This window comes from Lagopus muta, chromosome 2 (assembly GCF_023343835.1).
Source record: "Lagopus muta isolate bLagMut1 chromosome 2, bLagMut1 primary, whole genome shotgun sequence".
Classification (NCBI taxonomy): domain Eukaryota; kingdom Metazoa; phylum Chordata; class Aves; order Galliformes; family Phasianidae; genus Lagopus; species Lagopus muta.
In genome coordinates, this window is record NC_064434.1 from 60110720 (window position 1) to 60136802 (window position 26083).

General features: G+C 39.1%; 1 protein-coding gene across 1 annotated transcript in view; it reads right to left on the minus strand.

Moving 5' to 3' along the window:
* Nucleotides 1-1368: 1368 nt before the first annotated feature.
* SCAF8 (SR-related CTD associated factor 8) overlaps nt 1369-26083 on the minus strand; it is a 155159-nt gene continuing 130444 nt past the window's right edge. Inside the window, exon 21 of the mRNA XM_048937668.1 lies at nt 1369-1478. The gene's annotated coding sequence lies outside the window, so the exon portion shown is untranslated. The remainder of the gene's footprint in view (nt 1479-26083) is intronic.

The window sequence follows — 26083 nt, forward strand, 5'->3', positions numbered from 1 at the left end:
AGTGATTTAAAACTGTAACAAAGCTCCAACACAAACTGATTTTAAAAATGATTAGAGTTACAAAATAAACAACGTATTTTCTTTTAAATGTTTGAATATCGTATAATAATCAGCGCTAAGAGTCACCTGCACATCAGTCAAATAGAAACCTGCAACTTGGAGTTCACTTGCTTATTCAGCATCAATTTTTCTTAAAACAGTTTGTCAGGAGAGAAAAGCAATCCTGTTGCAGCAAAGGAAGGGTCACAATCCCTCCAACACTGCACCTTTTTTTTGTCAGTGGATGTGCTGAAGATGGTGTCACACAAACTCCTGGGGAATGAAGATGAACTGGATGCATCATATTCAGCCCTGCTTTCTATGACTTTGTAATGTGCAGAAATGCCTACAGGCCTGAACTTCTCAAAGGGCGATGTTATTAGGGCTATGCAGTTGGCTATTGCTTTAAAGCTCAAACACACCTACATTCTGTGTTAATTAGTAGTGTACACAGCATTATACATAGTATGATAGTGAGGAAACACTTTTTTCTAAGTGATAATAGCAAACAATACTAAGGAATTCAAAATATAGAAAAGTTAAATAAACGTTCTCCCATCACTATTTCATAAAACACTATGATTAGTGTTAAATTACACTTATGACAACCCCTTTGCTTCAAATCAAAGGGAGTGAAGGAAACCTAAGCACTGTTGCACCGTGTCTTTCAAACCCACACCAAAACCCAGACCAAGTCTCTCTCATATGCCATGCATAAGATCTGTGAGTAGGGCAGAAAGACATCTGATAATTAGCAGAACTAAAACACTGCTCTATGCTTTGAGGAGAGAGATATCAGAAATAGGGTCTCTCTTTGATGGCAATTTTCTAATTCTGGAACAACATAGACTGCATCAGAAACTGCTCATCCACTCCATCTCATCTAATAGACAAGCATTTTCCACATCATAACACTCTAAATAGCTGAGCAGGAAAAAGCCTAAACCCTTCCCTTTCCCTCCTTCAGAAAACTGCATCTATGCTATTTACAGATTTGAACTCTTGTCTGTACAGAAGTTTTGTAAATATAGCCAATTTCAAAGTCAAAGTCATTAAGAATTGAATCAGTGCCTTGAAAAAAAACCCAGCTCTGATGGCCTCCATTTTCCTTCCTCAGTACTAGTGTTCAATACTTGTTGACTCTAAACCCTCAAAGGCACCCAGCCAATATGAAATCTAAGTCTCAGGGACTAACCCAGAATTTAACCTGGCTGTATCTAGACCTTGGCCTATAACTCTCATAATCCAGTTTATTCATTCAAAAATAAGCAAACCAACAAAATATAAACAAACCAACCTTGCATAATTATTTGTGCTCTGCATGCCTTCCTTCTCTCTGCATCCTGGAGCAAAAACACAAGGGTGGGATGTATTCCTAAACACTGCCCTTGTTGCTCAATGAGCTGAAGATTTTTTGCTGTTTTCTTAGTGCTGGCAATCTGAAAAACAAAAAACATTTTGTTAACACGTGGATGCCAGGATACATTAGAAATAAGTTCAGTTCTCAACCACTGCCAGCTAAACCATAAACCTCTCACAGGCAGACAACTCACCCAAGAAGAGTAACTAGAAGCACCTTCACCGAATTGATACATTAGTTCAGCACTCATGAGCAGCAGCAAAAAACTTCAGAAACCAGCAACGCAACAAATGTCAACATGTGCCTCAGAGGAATATTTGTTGAGCCATCCTGGTTTGTTGTAAGGAGGAGATCTGCGCTGCAATAACTCCATTATCCCCACCCAATCCACTTGACCAGGAAAGAAAGCTTCAAAGGAGCCATCATCAGCATGGAGTCCTTCTACAGCAGAGGCACTGACTGTGAATAGTGCCTACCAAATCCCAGTCATGACCTCATAAAATAGCCATGCTTTAGCTACAAAGATCTATGCAAGGTTGCTTGCAGCAGTCCAGCCACGCTCCTGAGAACAGCATTCTGTTTTTGAGCAGACAGATACAGACTAACCTGCTGCTCTTCTGTCTGCACCACTTGAAGACAGTAAGACAGAAGATATCACTGATCTACTTGTTCCATATGATTACACTGGAGATAGTGTCTAACTGAGCTCCCCAAAGCTGGCAAGGAAAACTTCTTGCTCTACAAATTCTGTTGTCTTCATACTGCAAACTGTCAGACTGTATTACAATACTTGCTGTGATGTTTAAATTGGCATGGCTGATTTTCAAGAGCTTCTTTACGGCACACAGAACCTTGTCATAAGAAATATCCTTATTTTTACAACATTTAAACTGACAAACTACAGCACAACTAAAACTAAGAATTTTTTCCTACTTCAAAAGGCACATTTCACTGACAAGCCAGGTGATAGAATCAGCATATAACAAAATAGACTCTCAATTAAAGCAGTACATGTAAAATAGGAACTAGTGGTTGCTCTTGCATTTAAACAGTCAAGCAGAAAAAAAGAGCTAGATAGAACTACATGTTTTCTTTTACTAAGACAATTTAGTAGGATTAGAGCATGTTCCTACTTCGCAATAGTCTCAAAATGACTTCACTGAAAAACAAAGACTGCCCCACTAAAATAAAATGCAGACAAAATAGCAAGTAATACAAGCAGCAAAGCCACAATACAAAAGGGACAAATTAACAATGGGTCAGTAAAATAAGGAGCAGTATCAGGCTGTAAGTTACACCCAAAGGAAATATGAGTAATAAGGCTTAAGTAATATTCTTCTCCACTGTTATCATAAAACCCACTTGCAAATTTCCTTCTACAAAACAGAGAATTGCTCTGCTGTGGGAAGGAGCAGATAGCTATCAACACCAAACATTTAGAGCGCACAACACCAAAATGGCGATGGACTTCAGGTAACACATTGCTGACCTATGCAGCATGGATGACTTCTGTTGCAAAGCTCATAGAGTTGCTAACATGACCGATGTACTTTTGCCATACTGTGTTTTCCTTCCCCATGAGGTGCTTCTCAAAAGAGACAGTTCTTCATTAACTATGGTACCTAGCTCCTGACCAGCAATTAAAACTCAAAAGATGTAAACAGTAGCTTGTTTTCACCTACATGAATCCTTCCAAAATTCCTGAAATTAGAAGTGCTCTATCCCTTTCCAGGTTTCAGCTCACAGCAGAGAGTTGCTTGGGTATATTCCCTTTCCTACCTTAACCCATTGCCATCTCTTCACAGATGGAACTTCTTTACTAACGCTTTGGCAGGAATAGAGAGTAATGCAAGAGCTAGGAGAAGCTAAACGCAAACTTGTGTCAGTGTGCACACAATTTCAGCAATGTAGACCTGAACTCTGTACTCAGTGTAAACCTGATTCTGCTGGATTTTCGTTGGCCCTAGCATTGGAGAAATGTAGTTGGCTGTTTGCTAATTACAGCTGTGATGATCTCGCAATACTAAAACTCGTTTATCCAAGGTTTGTAAATGTACAGCCAAAACATTTCAATGTGGGTAAAAACTGGAAGAAATGAGAGTACTATGTTTATAGCAGGCAAATGGTGTAATACTTCAGATAATGAAAGAGTCAACTTATGAGAAAGTAACACAATACCTCCCTTCCAGTCAAGCTTCACTCGGAAACTTGTTAAGGTCTACATCCTGTTTCTTGAAAAAAAAGCTTACTGGCCAGGAAGGGCCAGTTTTTCTGAAGTGTTCCCAACACTCCCAGTGAGCTAACTGTCAGAGAGGTCCTAATGTCCCTCCTCAAAATGTCCACCAAATGTTGAAAGAAGTTTGCCACTGTCAGCAAAAACTTTGCAGCAATTCTGTGCCAGCTCTGTGATAGCATTTCCCCATATTTGCAGAGTCCTTAATAATAATGCTTAATATGAGGAAGCTCCCAATAAAATGCAGCATGTTGCTGCACACATTCAGAGCTTTAGTCATTCAAATATATTTTTATAGCAGGCTAGGGAGAAGTAGACATTACATCAACAATCTTACAACACTCTTCTTACCTCTTTCATAAAACAAACCTCTTAATACCACTTATTCTCATCAAAATATTAGTCCGGGTAAAGCACTTCTAAAGGAATCAACATGAAAATATCTTCCATGCATCAAAAAATTGAGAAAGGTAACAAAAAGAAAGCAATCAAAAGACAGAATTGCCATATGGAAATAATTCTCACATAAACCTCAAACACATCTCAGAAAGCAGTACAATCCTTCAGTATACTAAAGATGCCAAAACGCAGTGCCATAACATGGTAAATACAACGCAAAAGGATCTGCCGTTTAGTTAAGGACAGACAAGTAGGCACAGCTGATAATTTTTTTATTTTTATTTTTTTAACAGAATAACCTGCAGTAAGACAGTAAGCACTACGGCTTTAGAACCAGAGTTTGCCATTAATCTTGTACTTACACTTCTATCTTTCTGCTGTATAAAAGAGGAGTAAACAAATATAAATATCAGCAAATAGTGTGACAGTGAAGATCAGATATAATAACAGGTAAGCTGCTCCTGCACACAGAACAAGAAAAAAAAAACAAAGGAGAAAAATCTAGCCATTCTAAATGTGCAAATGTACTGAACACAAAGCAGTCAATCAGTCATTCCTAATCTTTGAATGATCAACTGGAAAAAAAAGTAAAAACGAACACTGTGTTAATATTATTTACCTTTAATTCACTAGTTACACAAAAACCACTGATCACTGCTGAAAGCTTCTCTTAGCAGAAGTTTTAATTAGAAAGATTATCATTGATTAATCCACCTGAGTCACTCTGAAGGTGTGACTGAACAGAGATCATTCCACCTCAGAGAAATGTGCATTAATTAGTACTGGATTAAACTGTTTTCCTCCTCATTCAACTTAAAGTGGAAAAAAAAAAAGAACAACAAAAAAAAAAAGAACAAAAAGCTCTGCAACACAGCAAGAAAAACCCTTCAGTATTATGCTGCTGAGATACTTTTTATTTTACTTTCCTCTTTAGGAAACTCCATGCTTTCTTGCCCTGGATTTCATAGCCTTCTTTTTAACTTCATCACATTTCTGAAAAATAAACAAACCTAGGCTAGGAGATCAATATATATTTGCAAAGCCTTGCCAAAAACCTGTAGCCATGGATCAGTAAGAAAGGCCAAGCCATGAAGGATGACACCGGTGCTTGATGAGAACATACACAGTGCTATATACATACCACAAATGAAACCAGGCATACTCCCACCCAGAAAGTGAGTTTCAGCATCCCACCTAGGGAGACAATCAAGTAGAAAACCTCATTTAAAACTTTCATCATTTTTCCTTAAGCTCTCAGCTCTCACCAAAAGACCTCCAGCTGCATCTTGGCCTACAGCCTGATCCTGAGTCTTTTACCCTTGAAAAACGGGTAACAGCTCCTTCACCATATTTGTATACCACAATTCACAGTGACCTTAATTTGGTAGAGCTTGCATGTCACCTGTCTTTAAGGTCACAATTCTGTCTGCTGATGTTCTGATAAGCAAGCAAGATTAGCTAAATTTTCTCTTTTCAGGAAAATGCCCTCTTGGCCTCTACACTAAAAGAAAACATCCCCATCTTATGATCTCCCTCCTCACAGTCCTGTCCATAAACAAGGGAGAGTCCATCTCTTTCCCAGAGGCCTGGAGGCAGAAAGCTGATTCCCAGACCAGTTCTACCAAATAACCCCTCCCACTCCATTTTCCTTCATCCAGGAAGGTCGCCTGCAAGGTGGTGATTCAGCTCTGTGTGCAGGCACAATCCCTCTTTGGTCACCAGATGACATTAGAAAGATAGGTATGAGGGAGACTGGACAGCCAGGTCAGGCAGGTCAGAAAGAGAGAGGCAGAGCTTTGTCTTCCACAGCATCAATTGCATGATTCAGATAATCTCCATTCCTGTGTACACTTCAGACACTTTGCATTATTTACCCTTGTACTTACTTTCAAAGCCCAAGTCACCATGCAGGACACACAGCAGTCCTACAGAAGTTCTGGTACATGGACAGAAAGGATTTTTCCATTGGCCTCTGTCAACTCAATACATAATCAATAAGTGGCGTCAGCAGAAGTGAAGTGAGCAAATCTCATCCTACATCAACATGCCATTTTAAGAGCATCTAGAACAAATCCTTTTCTGGGTCACTTTATTCTGTTGCCACTATGTTTGATGGAGGAGGGTTTTTTTCTAAAATCAATTATTCTGAGGTTATTTTGTAAACAAGCTATGGAAAGAAGAAAATTTCCCTATTTTACTGCAAAGGACTGAGGCCCCAATTGCATCCTATTGTGGCTTTTGACAGTCACAGGGCACTCATAGGTCAGTTCAGTGATGCAGACTTAATAAGAAGGTGACTGATTGGAAGCAGAAACAGAAATACCAAAATTGAGCCTGATCTATTCACAGACAAATGCAAAGCCATGGTTTACCAGTGCTGACAGAAATCAACCTTCAGAGAGCACAAGTGAAGCCCCAGTACCAGCTTGGGACTTCAAAACATTTTTGCAGTGGAGCAACTTAAGAATACAAACATTCCTAGTCAGGCAGAGATCAGTCATAAACACTTTCTGAAATGGAGATGAACTCCCTTATTGTGTATTTAAGGCAACATTACAAACCAGACCATATCTATATAAAGTAACACTGTGGGCTTAAAGCGACAGCGGTGTTATTCTACCTCGAAGCTCAGACTGAGGACCCAGGAGCAACCCACAAACTGTGCTACTGTTCAGGAGTGAACCTGCAGATATGGGAAGCAAAGAGGGAAAAAAGATGAAAGATAGAAAGACTTAAGGAGAATCCATTCGTTTTTTAAACCTTACATTATATTCACTAGAAAACACAAGGAAAGCAAGTACTAAGAAGAAAAACAATGGTAACAACAGAAAGCTGTTTGTCTCCTAAGCAAAATTTCAAAAGAAATTAAAACCTCTGAGAGAAAAAAGAAAAGGTTTCTGTGAAATACTGCATGAAGCTAACAGAGAAAGCCAAACAAGGGATATGTAGGAAGAAAAGCCTCAGATTCCCACAGTGCTAGCAACATTACCAATGGGCCATTGCTCACATCTAATGGCAGATACAAAATTTAACAGATTTTGACATTACACTTTGCAGACATCATGTTGTCGGATATACTTGAGAATATATAACTTTTTAAAATTATTCTCAAGTATTCCAGTTCCTCTTTTCTAGCAAATTTATACTTTTTGTTTTTCGTATGTTAAATCATCATCTTATGTATAAGAAAATAACTCAGTATTTTAATACTGTATCTTCATCAGGACATTCATAGCCAATATAAAGTAACCAAAATGGTGGAAAGAGTTGACTTCAATATATTAACCTCAAAGACCAAAATTATGTCTTTTTGCCTAAAATACTTGTGAAAAATGTAGCACATCAGTGTTTAACAGAAACATCAGAATTGTTCCTGCTTACCTCAGCACCTGAGCTCCCTGGGAAGTCACCCACCATTAACTCCAGCTGTCAGATAGATAAATGTATTATTCAGCCACTGATTAAATCTTATGTAAGATTTTACAGTGCAGAGGCCTTAAAAAATTGTTTCAGCTTACTCTATATCCCTTATGTTGTTTTTTGTTCTCTTTTTTTCCAAATTAAAAGCATAAAGCTAGCACTTTCGATAACATTTTCACTCAAGTTTTAAATTAAAAGGGTTTTTCTTGCTTTTAAGGAACAAAGCATGTTCCTTAGCACTAAGAAACAGATCTTACAGAGTACCTTAACAGCCTAATAGTGTATCATGACTGCTGCAAGTTGCTGGGACATCCATGGTAACATTCACCCTTGGCTGTGTGAAGTGAAAGTCAACAAAACGCTATTCTTCATCACTGTTAAGGCAGCAGATTAGAGCAAGGCTGTAAAAACAACCTAGGTGTTTATACTCAGCAAGCAATTATCTATTTGTTACATTCCTGAGCTATTTCTTAGCCCACTTACACAGCAAAGACTGAAGGCCGGCAACTGCTTCCCTCTCCACATCCACTTCATCTGCCCAAGTACAAACTCTCCTATCCAGAAAAGTTCCTGGTGACTCTCACTGATCACAACTTCAATAGGAGTTTATATAATCGAAAGCATTCCTTCTACAACTGCTTTTATCAGTTAGCACTTCACACTGGGGTGATCATTCTGTGCCTGCTGGATGAGCTAAGCTTTGAAAAAAAAGTTTAAAACACGGAAAGGTGAGAGTCACCAGCACTGTCCAGAAGATCCAGAAGAGGGCCACAAAAATGATCAGATGGCTGGAGCACCTCTCCTATGAAGACAGGCTAAAGGAGCAGGGCTTGTCCAGTCTGCAGAAGAAAAAGCCACGGGGTGACCTCATTGCTGCCTTCTGACAATTAAAGGAAGACTATAAACAGGGTGGAAATCAACTTTTTACATGAGCAGATAGTGATAGGACAAGCAGGAATGGTTTTAAACAAAAGGAGAGAAGACTTAGATTAGAAGTCATGGGGAAGTTTTCACTGAGAGGGTCATAAGATGCTGAAGCAGGCTGCCCAGACAGGTTGTGGAAGCCCTGTCCATGGAGGTATTTAAAGACAAGTTGGATGGGGGACTGGGCAGCCTGATCTGATACTTGATCTAGTGGTTGGCAATCCTACTTGTGGTAGGGGGCTTGGAACTTGACAATCCTTCCAACCCAAGCCATTCTACGCTTCTACGATACTATGATTCTATTATATCATTATAAACCTGAAAGAACAATAAAAACAGAGGAGAAAGGATCACAGACTATACAAAGTCTTCAGGATCCTGAATGGAGAAATGCTGATATATCTGTGGCCACTTCATTCCCATCCTTCAAAACTCCTCAGACAGGCCTTTGTTTTGCCACCAACCTCAACCATCAGACTCTCTCAGAGCTATGACTTTAAAATAGCAAAGATCTACTGTTAAAATTCTAAAAACTGGCAGTCCCAGAGCTCCACTGCAAACTGGGAGAAAGTTAAAAGACAAAAGTTGATGTTCTTTGGGGATCACCTCTCATCCTGTGCACTACTGAGAGTGGGATATGGAGCAGACAATACATTCTAGCCCTAGCTTTGTCAGGAATTACTGCATGAATGACTACAGTAGTGAATGAATGAAGCAGTGATTTCAACTGCTTTTTGATTTTTCTTAGGTATGTGTTGACATAAAGCTCTACTGAATTTGGAAGACCATTAAATACCGTGATAATTTCATCTCTGACAAAAGCAGAGGCAGATGGCACTGCAGGGCTGCCCAGTCTGGCACTCAATACCACCAATCATATTCTCTACCCCAAGCACATACAGAGGCTAGCACAGTTGAAGCACATTTTATATAGTGGGTGTACTAAAAGATGTTATCAGTAAGCATTTAATCGATTCTTGAGAACATGCAAGTAATAATTTTTATTTATTTTTTAAACCAACCTACTCAAGTTAGTGAATTTGATTTTATTTCCAAGAGGCTACAAAAGCCATCCTGACTCCCCTCTCTACTTCCCAAAGGTATAACTACTCTTTTAAGGAATGGCTGGCTAAACAAGGTTGACAAACCTTTCTAATTTTTGTGAAGCATTCTTTCAAAAGCTTTTGGAGTTATTCTGCTGAATTTTTTTCCAAGAGGTTTCAGCCTGAGGCAGGAAAAAAAAAAAACACTGGAATATTTTTCGTATGAATGTCTGAAGGCTGGCAAGAACTAAACACAGGTGAAAATACTATATTAAAACAGAATATAGAAGGCATGCTTAAAGGTACTCCTGCCACCTCCACCTACAATGTTTTTAATATAAATATTGAATAAAGCAATTGGAAGCACAAAGGCATATCAGAATAGCTTTAAATATAATGTCTCCTCCCTCCTTTTTGTTGTTATTGCTTTACACAGGGGAAGGCAGGAGTACTGTAGATTTAGCCATGCAAAATAAGAAACATTACTTTGTGTCCTGCAGTAACACAGGATTTTCTATGCTAAAAAATGCAGCTCTATCACAATCTTCATTATCCATGGTAAAAAAGATAACCCACTAACTTCTAAAAAGGAATTCTGAACCAAGTTAGATATTACTTCTACAAATCACAGTAGGTCTTGAACCTACCAACCCATCTGACCTGATTCCTAAACAAGTATGTACCCTAAATCACCTCTGATGCTAAGAGGGTAGTGGTAGGACTGGACTCTTACCCAAAAGACAACACAGACTGTAACTAAGTAAAGACTCTTCTGGAGATAATTCTCTCCTCTATTCACATAGGGAGACTGGAAGCCCATGCTCCTCTTTTGGGCACCTCAGGCAATTGCCTACCTAAGCCACAAAGTATGCTTACTACTTCTTTTTGAGCAATAATACATATATTTTTTCCAATGGAAATGTAGATTTAAGGGCTGATACCCTGGTAAAACTGAAAGTTATAATGAATTCCAGGATTCAATCAAGAACTCCATTCTTGAAAAACACGATAATGAAAGACTTATATAAGAAATTTGGTAGTAATAACTTTGGGGTCAAATCCATAGTGATTTTTTTGGCAAAGCTTCCACTGACGACACTTAAATGTGATTTCAGTGGGTGTTCTGCCTGAGCAAGGGCTGTATATTTAAGTCACCCCATTCCCAGTATTATGTAGTGTCAACTAGTCACAAAACCTAGCATTATTTAGACCACTGGCACGCCAGAATCTCCAATTGCAGGGTGCAAAACCCAGCAGGAAACATTGATCATTCCCTTAGTAGCAAACAAAAAAGCAACTTTTTTCTTGGCTTTCTTATTACATCTTTTACCTTCTAGAATAGCAATTGCTTTTTTTAAAACATGGATTTGCACAGTATTCAATTTGCAAGTTTCCCTATATAGATGTAAATTTACTGAAATATCTGCTCACAAAATCCAAAACCCAAGGGTGGGGACCTAAAAATAAATGTTTGTAGTTTAAGATCTTTTATATCCATACATGATAATAAATCTGTTTAACTTCTGGTGAAGAAAGGGAAGAATAGGAAAATCATAAGCGCACAGAAAATAAAAATGTGTGTCTTTTGCCCTACCCTGCACAAAATTGTATAGATACTTCCACGCAACCACTTGGCTAAATGTTTCAAATGTTGGTTTTTCAAAAGTATTTAGCCATAGAAACTATCCTTTTGTTTCTGTTGGCTCCAAATGTTCCTAGGCTCATGAATTCTTCCTTCCATCTTATTATTCAAGAAAACACAGCCAACATTGCCTTTATGGAGCAAGAAAAACCCGTGTATCATTTTCCAGTTAACTCTTCTGGATCTGTCTTGAAGTGAATACAGCAACAATTACGGGCCAGGTTCTCTAATCATTGCATTGCATCAAATGACTACCATTTAATAGTATTTTATTTCCCAGATAGTACCACAGAAAAGTCTCTGCAGTTAAAAGGCAAACTCAACTCACAAGAGTTGTGGAGAGCACTCTAATAGTTTATAGTGGTCTACATAATGCAAAAACAATAAGCGGTAGTAGGCAATGCTTACTGCACTACCAATTGCCACAATCCTCAAAATATTTCCAACAGTGCTTCTCTTTTTAAATTAAATTACTCCAGTAAATCAGACCAGATACTGATCTTTCATCATCCAAATTCAGTGAACACAGACTTCATCAGTATTTCTACTCTGTGCTTTTAAACAACTGTAAAATGAAATTTTATAATTGCCTTCTTTTTTCATTCTTTTGTACTGCTTCTCTAATCTGAGACATCAGTGACTATAGATCATTTCTCTGTATTTCTGTACTTTCCACTTGTTTAATGTCACATTTGAATGATGAATTTGTGATGTATTTATTCTCACTGCACTCTTAATGACTTCACAGCCAACAGTTATCACTGAGTGTCTAAACGAGTCAATGAAGTGGCAGCTTCCGAAACAAACCATTCTATGATTCTATGATTCAAAGGAATTTACTACACTGTAGTACAAAATGCTGAGGTTTGCCCTCTTAAATGCCACATGAGCTTTGTTTGTGAGTCTTTCCCTTCACTCTCCTCAACTTTCCTTCATACTGCATTCTTCAGAAGCTGAAGAGCTAGTGAGAAGGGACTTGACATGACTCCAGACAGAAACACAATTTCACTGTCTCATTCTCTCTGACAGAGCTGAGGAACCAACTCAGTGACATAGAATTGAAATTTACATATTGCTGTTTTTCAGAAGAAGCACTGCCCATCCCAGCAACTCCTGGATTAAGACCTATCATTCAAACTGCAAAAATATGAGCTTATGACTTGATTCATTAGTCAGAGAAATGTGATGTCTTCCAGTGTTAAGGAACGTGACAATAACAGCAAATCCTAATGCTGCCTGATAAATGGCAGGCAATTCTCCATATAAGGTGAAAAATGTGTTACAGCAGCTTGTAGAGAACTGTTAATTCTTTTCCCGTTCTTAATATTTAAGAATATAAATGAACATATAAATCTATTTTGTAAGTAAACCTAGGAGGTCTAGTTTGCACGCTGTTAGCTATAAACCATCTAAACCGTGCTCAGAGTATAAGGAATTTTGAACTTAACCATTTAATCCCTTTTAAACAGAAAGTGCATTTAAGCCTGGTATGTACATCTTGCTAGCACCGAACCGAATGTAAATCTGAAAGGTCCTGGCCCCGTTCAATTCCTAAACTCCCTTTATACTTCACCATTCCCCAGTAATCCCATGCATTCCAGACTGTTTAACAACCCTGCTGCTGCGCGAAGACATCAGAGGCTGGAGAAGCCCAGCAGCCTGACAAAACCATTGGTCTTTCACTCTGCACATCCTGCTGGCTGAACACCATGACAGGGGGGTATCAGCAATGGAACTAGCGTTGTTGCTACTCTATCTTTGCTCTTACTGTCCAGTAATCTCTGTGCAGCACCAACAAAAGTAAGTAGCGTTATGAAGTTGTTTATGCATTATATAAAGATTGAAGACACACTTAGTAAGAGACTGAAGGAAATACTTCTATTTATTTGAATGGGCTCTACACAAAAATGTAACAGCGGAGAAAAAGAAAATTTCTTTTGTATAATGTAAGAAATGGGATCTGCAAAATATATACCAGACTTGGCAATGAACTCTATTTTGTTCTCAATCATGGAATCTCTAAGATGATCTAATTCAACTGACAAAGTTAAATGTAAGCTTTGGTCTACCCCATTTCTCTGTATTTCATGCATGGAGTCAACACCTCTGTGAGTCATCATAGTGTTCTGAACAATCACCTACTAAATCTGCTGGACCTTTTCTTTTAAAGTAATAACATGTCAATGGCCAATATTCTTCTGGCTTTGGGACTGGCATTTTCATAGGTGGGATGCAGCAGATAAATGACACTTGCTAAGAAGATGACTTCCTCTTCAGTGTCAGGACAAGGATAGCAGAGGTAGCCAGAAGCTTTTGCATTTCTTCATCTATTGACTTAATGGTAAGGAACAAATGTCAGTGACTTCCTGAAGAGTCCATCAGCAAACAAGAAGCCATAAAACAGGCCTGACATAAGAAGATGAAAGAGGAGACTCAGAAAATATCCCCCAGGATCTTTCAGAAAAGACTCAAAGCTGATGCAGTTATCTGGGGATTGAAGGCTTCTCAAAATCTAGCTGGCAGTGAGGAGAGAAAACAAAAAGTTGAATAGAATTTAATGATTTTTTTTAAACAAGATCCTGAAGCCCATGAAAGATACTGCAGAATCTCTACTCCAAAAGTTGGTGACTTCTATGAGAAGAGAGGCACTGAAAGGAAGTTTACATACATACTGCTCATGTATCCACATAATGTGGATGTTCACAAGGAAAAGAACAGCAAGAAAAGACACACTTGACTTTTTTTAATTTTGAGGAAAACTTTTGATTTGACTACTTTAATCACAGAAATTTCTTTACATGAAAATAAAGATCTAGTGATTGTTCCAGATTGCCAACACCATTTGTGTTCATTTACATTCAGCTAGAAAATGTAATGTAATCTGTTGTAAGACAGCACTGACTGCATTACTGCTACTATAGATGCAATACTCAGTTGCATAGAATACATCATATACTTAATAGCCAGAAGGAGAACTTGAGCAGGAAAGGAGAAATGTGTATTTAGAACACATTAAATGTCTTATACACAGGGGTGGAAAGTGCAATCAGCACATTAATTGTATTAGTTCTTCACAGCTTTCCTTATTGCATGTTCCATGAAGTTCAGGTCAGAGTTCAGGAAAGAGTGCAACAATGCTAGTTGTAATGTCATGACTACTGAAGAAACACAAGGAGAGTTGACTAGCCATAACAATTACTTTTGCATTTTTGAGAGGTTTCTCTCCATCTGCTCAACAACACCAAGCACTTTGTCTTCCAAGCACAAGTGTCTTCCACTTGCCCTGTAAAGCATTTCTTGTTTGTTTGTTTTCAAAGAATCAGCAGCCAGGTCTTCAGCCCCTCTATGTGGCAGTGACCTGGCACACAAAAAACTCTAGAGTTGAGAGGGTTGAAAATGAACAAAATAATTAGCATGAGTTTATCTGGTAGATTGGCTTCATGCATTTCAGCTTGCACTTCTGTAAAATGGCAGCAGTGCTGAACCAACACATGAGCAGAGTTGTCACAACCCATGATCCAGCCAATTACTCCTACTGTTGTTGGGCTATTTTACTGTTGAATTTTAAGAAATATTTTGAAAATTTTGCATCCTATTCTTGACTCTTTATTCCTATAAGGATTTAAGCATTTAATTAATTATTATTATTTAAAACATGTGATCTATTTCACCTTAAATGGCAAATTACTATTGAAGAGGTTACTTTGTTACTTGACAAACTAAGACTAATTTCTGAGATGTAAGTTGCAGCACTCCATTTGAGAAAGTGTTAATAAATCAACTAAACTCCTTGAAATAAAAACCAACCAAACAACATCAAACACCTTGACGTGATCATTCCGCATATACTTCATAACCTGTCTTTATTGTCATTTCTGAAGCATTGCTTCAAAATTCAGGAAGTTGACCCCTCTATTATTTGGCATTTTAGACATGGTAAATACCTGTTGCAATAGAAAGCAGTTTAAAAAGAAAATAATAATAATAATAATAATAACCAGGAGTTCTGCACCAGAGCTCTTTGCAAACAGTTGCAAAAATGACTTCAGTAAAAACAGCTACGCTATCGTGGTGGTTTTGAAGAGTCACAGAATGGCATGGAGCTTCAGAAAAGCTTAATGAAACAGATGAACAGATTTGGGAGATCAGTATGTTTGATATATTTCTGGGGAAATGAAAGCAAGGAAGGGTTCTATTCTAATTACTACATTCGCCTTCAAGAGTACAATACACACCGATCAACAATACCAACAAAACAGTCAAGATGAAATACATTCCTTTCTGCAAGTATAAAACCAAAAGGGACCCAGTTAGCTGGATAACAAGCTAGTATTCTGCAGTCACATGAGCTTTAAGCCAACAAGGTTAGTGAACATGGACATAATCCTACACACACGTCTGCTACTGTCTAAAACACTGAAAATAATTGCCTACTTAGGCTGGGTATACATAGGGCTCTTTTCATTCAGCTGAAGGTGCTAGTACAATAAAAATATAAAATGACACATCAGAAAGAGCAGTGGTAAGCTATGGACTGGCACAGAGTGTCAATACTCACTCACTGAAAGATGAGCAACAAAAAGGTTTTCCTCCAGTAAGGAATTTGCAACCTTGCTTCAGACTCGTGAGCTAAAGACAAAGGCATCCTTTCCTATTCCTAATCAGCTAGGGCACAGAATTCTCACCCACTAAAAAATTTCTCCAGAGGGTTCTGGCTGTCAGAGAGTCTGTTTTGTTGACTCTCGCACATAGCACCTATTGCCTTGCTATTTAAACAAGAATAGCCCTTGAACTGCTACCAGGCAGCAAAATGTACATCTGGATTTTAGGAGCTGAGTTACAGTTTTCTGTGTTCTGTGAAAGGGGTTTTAAAGACAAAGCAAAACTAAACAGCACCAGCCAGGAGAATTAACTCCAACCATTTAATTCTTGCAGAATGACTCTTAAGTATGTTTACAGTCATTCACATCATTCTCATTTCCTTTAACCTTATTTAATCTGAATTCCATGCAGAAATTTTCAGTGGTGTATGAAGATGTATGCAAACTACTCCAAATCATCCAGATAAAACAAAACAGTAAATTGAATGGTAAAGAAACTATAGCTGCCAAATTATATCTGAACAAAAAAAAAAAAAAAAACCTTTCTGACTTTGTACAAATTTATCCTTAAAGGAACTATTATATACCCTAAATACAGACGATAAGTCTGATGTGGCTAAGCACAACCATACTAACAGTTGTTTCTCTTTTTGTTAGAAGAAAGCAAAATGGAATGCCTATTATCCATGTGACAGCAAAGAGCTCACATGGTTAACCACTAACTGGGAGGTTTTCAGGGTTTAACGCCTAAACTTTAGAGATTATGGCTCCTGCTCCAAAAATGGCTACCCCATAAACCTCCCCTGTGAACTTTTCAGGATGCCATTTAACCGTGACTATTTTGCTTCTGAAAGATTGTATATACTAAATATACATACACGTATTATAAGCACATGTCAATAGCACACATGATAATAAATACATTAATATGAATAGAGTTGTAATAAAATGCCAATAATGAATGGGAAAAAAAAAGACTGCTCAAAACAACCATGAATACTTCACGCCATAATACTAAGTTCAATATGATAAATAACATATTACAATTTCAATTTTGGGTAACAAGCAACCTCAATACGGCAATCCCACAAATAAATTCTGAGAGAAGAATGGGAAAAAAAAATGTCAGTAAGATATAAAAATTCCTCATAAAAACATCTTTGTCTGAGAAGGATAGCTGCACAGTAAGGACCTCCTAGCTCAAGAGGATATAGAGAATAGAAGGGAACAAGAAGTTAATGCCAAGCTCCCATTCTGAGATCCCAGAACAGTTAGCTCTACATAGTTTCTTGAAGTATTTACCAAACAAGTAATATTTGTGAGACAGTCTTCCCTATAACACAGAACTCCCAGTAAAAGATGAAATACTGCAAGAAATAAAAAAAATGTCAGCGTGTGGATCAGAGGGAATAAAGAACTGTTCCAAAACAAAGTAAATTATTTTAGAAGAAACTAAATGTTTAACTGTGCTTACTAATCAAGCACAGTTCAAAAACTGGATAAATCTTTTACTGCAATCCTGTGATGGAAAAAAAAAGAAGAAAAGAAGTAGAAGAAGCAACCCAGGCACTTTTTTGATGACTCAATCCCTTATTGCAACTTTTTATAGCTGTCAGGCTGAACATTTTCATTTCTACACCAGTCTTATACAAGCAAGAAGTAGCCACTGATTAAGAGCTGTCTTAACCCAAGCTCAGTGACTGGCAATTAGCATCTGCCCTCTCTACCCTCCTGCACAGTTGTAAGTCAACATTCTTTCTGCACAGAAAAGGGAAGAAAATAATCAACTCAAACAATTCGAAAGCAGTGATGAAAGAGTTCTCAAAGTCACCCTACCTAAACTTGCTCTTGGCCCAAACAGCCATTTACAGCAAAGGGTTTAGTGAATGGTCCGTCATTGTTGGCCACAAGTGACATACATTTCACAATGACAGCTGTGCACATGGAGGTCTTTTAGGACACATTTTCACATAAAAAATGTTGGCTCTGAGAAGTGACAGTGACAATTCAGCACAGATATTTGTATCCCAAGCATTATATCAACATAAACTCAAATGTTTTATGGCCCTAAACCCCTTCATGTATCATGCCAGGAAACATTTTAACAGAATGGGTAACAGCCAAACATTGCAGGCAATCATAATCCTACCAGCAAAGGATCAGCACCCAGTAGTAGGCATTCTGCTCTATGCAGTCTAAATTTGAGCATCTCCAGAGACAGGGCTCTAGTAGCTTCCCAGAAGAAGTGTTCTACAGGTTACGAGATCTGACAGTGAAAATATTCTTCCTTCTATTCCCATTAAACATACTACTGATTTTTACTATTCATAATCCCTCACAGCCTCTTAAGTAACAGCTACTTCTGTGTAAGGTTTACAGTTTTCAGATACGTGAACTATTGTCTTAGCCCTCTCCATGTTATCACTGAGCAAAGCTATTCCACGTACACAATTTTATGCAGTCTGCTTGCATCATGCTTCAACCATTTGTTACGCTCCTACAAGCTCTCTTCAAAATGCATGCAGTGTCCTAAATACCATATAATTCTTCAGGCTGTTATGAACTTCGTGTTGCTGCCACCCCCACAACTGGATGCAAGAATCTATATGCAGTCCCAGTACAGAAGGGGTGGACAAGCAACAACACACATACCCTTCTCTCTGTACTTCTATAACTCAATTTCAGTTTGTGGTCAGTATGCATTTTCATAAAATATTTTTTGGCCATGTGAGAATATTGTATATCTGCAAACACCACCACCATCCTCTCTGTACCCAGCCCTGTCTCCTCCAGTTATTCTCAATTCCAGCAGTATGCCTCAAATTCAGCCATGTCTCCTATACACTTAGATCACCCTGAGGATTTGCACATCATCTTGAACTGTTTACAAGCATCAGTGCTATTGCTCCTCTCTCTCCAGATCTCCAATTTCATGCTGCTTTTGAAAAATGCCTGCTGGATGGCTGGAGATGGCAGGCATGTCCTTCCTTGTCAGCATGAAGGGCAAATGCTGGCAACTGCTAGGGTCACTCACAGTGGGGCTCTCCAACGTTGTCTGCAACCCTTGCTGACACCACAGAATTAATAAGAGCCTTTCCATTACCAGTGGTAAGAGACAAAATCCAAGGCAGCAAAAGGATCTGTGGCTTTATAATATGCTACTCAAAATATCTGCTGATGGTCATAAGACAGAAAGAATAAGCCAAAAGAACTGCATGATGTAGTCAGTTGGCAACTGGGGAAAATCACATACAAAATGAAATGCGTTCAGTGCCATAAAAGCAGGGCTGTGGGAAATTGCTGGTTCTCCATATAAGGATCCAATATTTTTTCAATTTGCCAGCATAGCATAAAGCATATAAAATCCTAAAATAAAATTCTAGAAGTTAAACATGAAGAACGCTTTTTACAGTATTTCTTAAGAATGTTAATTCTGCATACCCATGAGTCTTGATTTTACAATTTGTAGCCAGCCTAAACAAAAAATGAGGATTTTTAACTTTTCTGTATAAAAAGTCAACTACCTTTTTAATTGAGAGTTAGAAAAACATAATTGAAAATTACTAACCCCAATGTACTCATTAGTGACAAATCCTAACCCCAGTTAAACATAGCCCTAACAGGATTAAAGCGGCGTTCAGGATGATGTATGCAGTTCTGGTATGCAAGAAAAGCTGAAGAAAAATCTGGATCCATTTGCAGAGCAGCAATCAGGAAGCAGCTCAGTGCCCAAGATGCACACACACCCCGTGCAGCAGAGAAGCTGCAGATGCTCTTGCAGAGGTTCCACCTCAGGCACAGTCAAGTAAACCCTGGAGGATGTAAGTGTGGCACTGCGCTCCTTCCATCTTCCTGCACCTTATATATGGCCATGCACAATGCACAGCCCAGCTGCTCCATTCACTGACTGCCCCTTCCATGTGCTTCAGCATCTTCCGCCCCACAAGATTCCTCAGCTTGTGACATTCTGTTTTTTCCACCACAGCCACAAAAACTACACACACAAGTAAGCAGAACCCAGGCTCACAGTCCTTCAGTGAGCACTGAAATCACTGAACATGAGATTTTTCTATTGATCACATGCCACTGGCTGCACATCTACAGAGGCTCAGGAGGGTAAATAATTTTTTCCCAAGTCAATAGTAAATTGGCTGTCTAAATTGTCTCCAGATCCTTTCCAGACAGCAGAATGGAAATAATTAGAGGTGGTTGGAAAATTGAATTTTTGTCCTGCGGGGAAAGTCTGATAGGCCTGTGCTTATTTTTATCCTGACACAAACTACAGTGAAAAAGCCTTAAAATATTTAGCAGAGCAAAACATTGCAAGGTACTCTGACATCCTGAAACATCATGAAAGTGTTTTGACCCATTTTGCCACTAAGTAAACTAGAAGTCAAAGAGAGACCATTCTGAGAGGAATTATTACTGTACCAAGTGGGGGACAGTGGGCAAAGAGGTGCAAGAGCTGGTAGGCTCCAGAGCGATTTGGGATGGTCATGTAACACACAGGCATCACCCATCCCTCACATGAGCACACCACCAGTTCATGTCAGCTATTTAGCTTCCTCCTTAAGATCCCTCTCCCTGCCGTGACCACGCAGCAGTCACTAGCACTGACAGCACAAACTGTCCAATTGTCCGTACACCTTCTGTTGCTCTGGGTGTGAGTTGGGAGGACTGGAAGAATTACACTTAATCACCAATCCTTTGTCAAGTTTCTGAAGAGAAATTTAAACAAGGTGCTCTGGAAGTTTGGGTGAGGAAGTCTCTGTTATTTTAAAGCCAACCTTTGTTTTTTCAGCCAGCTGTGGTTCACTTCTAACTTTTGCGCTGTTTACTCTGCAGGCAGTGCTTGACCACCACATACACACTTCACAGAGAGCTGAGAGAAGTTATCTGAGAAAGCTGCACAAACACACTGCAAATGAATAGATGGGATGGGATTTACCCTCAGTACATATCTAGGAAAAGGAAGAAGACATCTCTTCCTGTTCTCCAATGGTTCCTGCTGCCAAATCAGAGATGCACTGTCAAACCTAGGTGCCCCTGAGTCAAGTAAAACTCTTCCTTCCTGACACCTTGGAGATAGTTGCTCATGCAAGTAGGATAATTCCTAGGAAAACACCATGTCCTCACCCTACCAGGGGTGATGTTTAGAAGTTTAACTGATAGAGCCATGGAAATCCTGAGCAGATGATTATTTCGCATCACCTCATTTTTGGATTCAATAAAATGCCCTTGGCTAGTACTCATGACGAAGATGATACCTCTGGCTTACTACTAAACCACCATTCCCTGAATAAAACTTTTCACTGTACAGCTAAGGAGGTCTCTCTAGCATCTCCCCTTTCTATTATAGTCATCCAGCAACCATTATCAGAGGTACCTGCAACATGACATCCACACACAGCTGAAGCAGACAGGGTATGTAGCATGAAGTAACTAGACACCAGTAAAAACACTTAGATCTCTCAACTCTTCCTCCAAAAGATCTCTCTAAGCATGACAAAAGTAATAAGTGAGAAAAAAGAGCCCTTGCAGCTCACCAGTTCTTTCAACGTTCAGTCCTTTTGTCCCCAGGTGCAAGGACTCCCAGACTCCTGTCTCTGCCTGGAATCATGAAGAGTCTCAAAGATACATAAGTTACATAAGGTTGCATTTGCTTTGGCTTCAAACGCACAGGAGGTTGCAGAGTGGTTGCCTACTGGAAAGGAGATTCTGCCACTGTTTCTCACGCAGTGGATACAGCATACACGCCATCAACTGATCATCAGCAGACGTATCAGGGCTCTGGGGCCATTTACCTACACATGTTTTTGCAACACAGGCTGCAGTGATACTTACACACATGTGGTATGCACATGTACGTGGCAGTCAGAGACTCCCTGTGTGAAACCAGGTGCAGTCATAACACCTCTATCTCAAGAAGCATCTCCACACCAGGTACCACTAAGGCAACATCGCTAACCTCATCCAATACATCTTGTGTTCTCAGAACATGCTCTGCTACTCTTCGCAGAACGTGACTTATGCCTTGTACCAACAGTCAAAGTTGAGGTTTTTTTTTTTTTTCTCTGTTGCCTATCTAGAGGCAATTTATCTTCCCTAATTAACAGGGTTGACTGAAAATTGTTTGCCACTGTTTACCAAGGCAGGTTGGCCAGCCAGCATAACCCATTTGATTATGAGTCAAGCCATCCTTAGGTTGCAGATGTACTCATTACCCCTCACGCCTGTGCCCCCAGTTTGGGAAAAGGGCAAGGAGGAAAGCCCTGGTTGCCCTATCTCTCAAAAGCTGGCAGGACCTCAGTACTGAAACACTGACAGACCCCTCAGGATTCTGTTTCCAGCTGGGAAGATCTGGTGCTCACATGCAGTAAAGCAGCACTATCTTTTTCAGTCAATGTCCATACCAAGGTCTCATTAAGCAGGAAAAAATGGCCAAAAATACTCATTCTCCTTATGGACGGGCATGAGTGACAGGCATTTGGGAAGCCATTTCTTCCAAAAGCAGACTAGCACAAGTTTTATCAAAAGTAGTCTCTATACAAGACTGATATAATTCAGGCTTTAAAAGAAATCTTCAAGAGTGTTGATAAAATTAGTCTTACTAACAAAAATCAGGAGGAAAAGGAGGAAATGTTTTCTTCATCTTTACTAGGCACTGCTCCAAAGGAAATCTTTGTGAAGCAACAACTTGCTCCAAGGACAGAGAGTGTCACATCTCTCAGAAGCTGACACCTAAGCAAGAGATGCAAAGAGGAAGGGAGCAGTTACATCAGGCAAGGTTCGAAAACTTCACATCTATCAGCCTTCCCCCGCAGAAATGCTGCTTCCAAGCAGCTTTGTACTAAAGACTGCTGATTCTGCAAGTTCAGAATTAAAAAAAAAAAAAAAAAAAAAAAAAAAAAAAAGTAACAAAGAAAGTGAAACACCATCCAGAAAAGACCTTGTTTTGTTACTCTTGGTGTTCTGGGCCACCAAATCAGAAACAGTTCCTTTCTGTTTTAATATTTCTACACAGTAGGACAAGCTTCGCAAAAACAAGACAAAAAAAAAAAAAATTGATTGAATTTGTGCAATCAAAGAGAGGCAAGACACCAAATGATGCCAGTTTTCTTTCATTAGAGATGTAGATTCAGATGATACGTCTACAGGTGATGATGCCGACAGGTTTAAACTCATTCTGAACAGACGCATGTGGCTCCTGCTCATGCTCAGAGATAACCCAAAGCCTTTTGAACACTTAACGTGGCTTTGGGCCAAACTAATAAACTCTACTGAGCCACAGGTATATCACCTTTAGTTCTGTGCCATTACCTAGGGCTCAGCACATGCTGGCAGCAATCCCAGCTTCATGCTGACTCAAAGCACAGGCAAGATTCAACCCCACCTGCCTTCACTGAGCAGACAAGAGCTGCCGTCACACTCACAGCATCATCCTTAAGCCTCGATTTCAGCAGTGCAGCCACTCATACTCACTACTTGCATTATCAATCTAACAAAAATCACCTCAGATCAGCTTTTGACTCAAGAGTGTGTTTTGACACCAAAACAAAAGCTTTTCACATCAAGTTGATAAAAGATATGGAACTGAGCATCTAACTAAACTAACACTCTTGGCTTTAAATTTGGATTACGTGACTGTACCACAGCATTTTTACTGTAAACAGGGAATATGCACATTTGAATGAAGCTTCTTAAACAAAGCAGTGTTTTTATTCAAGAAGTGTTTCTTTGGAAATGCTGTCTCCACTCCTGAACAGGGGCTGTGTTTAGCAGGCTGGGTGTGGAGCAGGAAAAAGGGGAGGATGAGAGTTGTGCCGTGCTCGCGACAGGCAGAGCTGCCAGGCTTCCACCCAGCTCTCAGACTTCAAGAGCTCTTGCATCTGCTCTTTGACTAAGAAATGACATCTCTGCAGACAGACACAGGGGCATGGGACTGTAAAACCAACACATATTTTCTTAACACTGTTCCAGAAATATCCTCTGCTAAACGTGTAGCAGATGCATGTTCCTCATTAAAAAAGTGTTGCTCTACATTATGTCTTGGCTGTAGACAGATTCTGGCAAAGCCTGATACACTGAGGACATATAATTCATGTGTATAGTATGTGAACTCCATACCCCACTTCTCAACCTGCTGAGCTCCTATCACGGGTCGCAGGCCATGGAAAGGAGAGTGAAGGAAGAAAGCACCAGTGTGTGGTTGATGCTTTAACTGAGAAAAGAACCATTTAGAGCTTTTGAATGTACTTCTTCCAACTATCTCCAGGCCTCTAGTTTTCATTACCATGTGTGTTGTGAAGTGGGAAAGCCACACTAATTCCAGCAACCTTTCCCGAAGAGGAAAAAAAATTAATAAGTCATCACTTCACAGTGACTGGTTCACTGAATCATCTCTCCCCTTTTCTTACAATTTAACTTCTGGTTTCTTGAAAAAGGAGGTCCTAATGTAGAATTGCAATATTTTTGGCTGATTAGTGCTTAAAACCAGCCCATGTTAAGCATAACTTTGAAATCCACAGGGAGACCCTCAGTTTTATTCCTTGCCTGGTATCCAGACTTCCATTTAATTACTGGTTATTTCGATTTATAGGCAGATTTGCTAAAAACAGTGACTCTCTGTGTGCAGACAATAACCTTTTGATGGGTACGGCAGTAAAACTGAAATTCCTATGTAAACAGGACCAAATTTTAAAAGTAGCTGGTGTAGCTCCATAATGAAATTGGCAGCATTGTGTGGGTACTTTGTCTCAGAGAATGCTAAATGGTGCATAGCCAAAGTTTGCTCCATAAACTGTCAAACAAGAGAACCACAACTGTTCAGCGATTTGTTTTTCTAATGTAGTTCTCCGCTATGGGAAATGTCTTTTCCATGGCCAAATGCACAAGCAGTCAAGATCCAAAAGAAATACAAGAGAGAGATGTCTATAGGGTGTCTCCCAACAGAGAAAGGAAGGGAAGGAAAAGAGTCTCTGAAAAACTCAGGTTTGGTACTGTTATTGAAAACGTACCACAGTCAGGCAAGAATTACTTTCAGTATGTTATCATTAATAGTCCAGTATCAATAATGCTACTTAAATATTTCTTTCCATTCATTGCACGATGATGAGATAAAAGTGATACCTACATCAGTAGTATTACAGGTCATGTCAGTACAACAAGCAGTAAGTAATGTTTTGTTCATTACAATCAAGAGTAGATAGAAAGGGAAAGTCTGCCTTCCTGATGAAAAGATGTCCCCAGTTCAGATTTTAAAAGCAATTTGTATGGACTAACCTTATTTCAAATATCTGCTCCAACAAAGTCTTTCAGGAATGGAAAAAAAAAAAAAACAGTGCAGCTCTCCTTTTTCCTTTCTTTTTTGGACCGGACAAAAAGAAAGAAAAAATAAAACACAGATTTCATCATCTGAATTGAAACCTCATCTGACCTGGTCCTTAGGAAGCTACATTGTGTTTAAGGGGTCAATTCTGGAAAAGTAATCAGATACACAATTTTTTTTTTTTTTAAACTCGGATTCGAGTATCCACAACACCCAGTGAAATTATCAAGGCAACCCTGAGTAGACTGCAAGACTCCTCTGAGCATGTAGAGCTACTTCCCCAGTGGTGCAATCATAGCTGGTAATCACTCCTTGCACACTATCCACCACACGCTATCTAGTGGTAGATATAACAGTTACTTGCCCACTACCCTACAATTTCCCTGCCTGCTACCAGTCTGGGAATTGGTTGTTCATAACATGAACAAAGGTAGGATGGGGACACTGTGAGCCACTGGAGAACTATCAGCAATAATATACCAAATGCAACACATAAACTCCACAAGAAGGGAGCGTCAACACACATCAGAAGCCTAGATTACGATTGCTGAGAATCAAAGTTCACACTGTTTTCATGTCCTTGATATGTCAACTCAATGGCAAATTTAAAAATAATAGTTGTATCATTTCACCAGTTATAAAACAAATCTTAATAATCTTAGTAACACTGTATTGATTTTGACCTGGCCAGAGAAAAAGTCACAGATGCAGAGAAAACCATAAGACCTACAGAGTAATTACAGAAAATAAAAATCACAGTCATAATACAACATGCGAAATCTCTGTTCAATCCCTATTACCACATGCAATCTATATTATCCCTGTGTGATATTTCTAGATAAAGATGCCTGCTAGCAGCCACATCTTATTGAATATCCAGTGTTATAGGCATTGCACAAATACATGAGTCTTAAGAGGAGATAGCATTGCCAGCACTATGCAGATAGTTCCTTTTATTGCTGTTAACTACTGGATTGTAATATGACTTAAAATGTGTCTTCTAACTCAGAACTCCATAAGCCCAATGCATTCAGTTAGACAAAATTTTATTTTCAGCAACAAAAATGACAATCTCACCAAGCAAAAAAAATAAT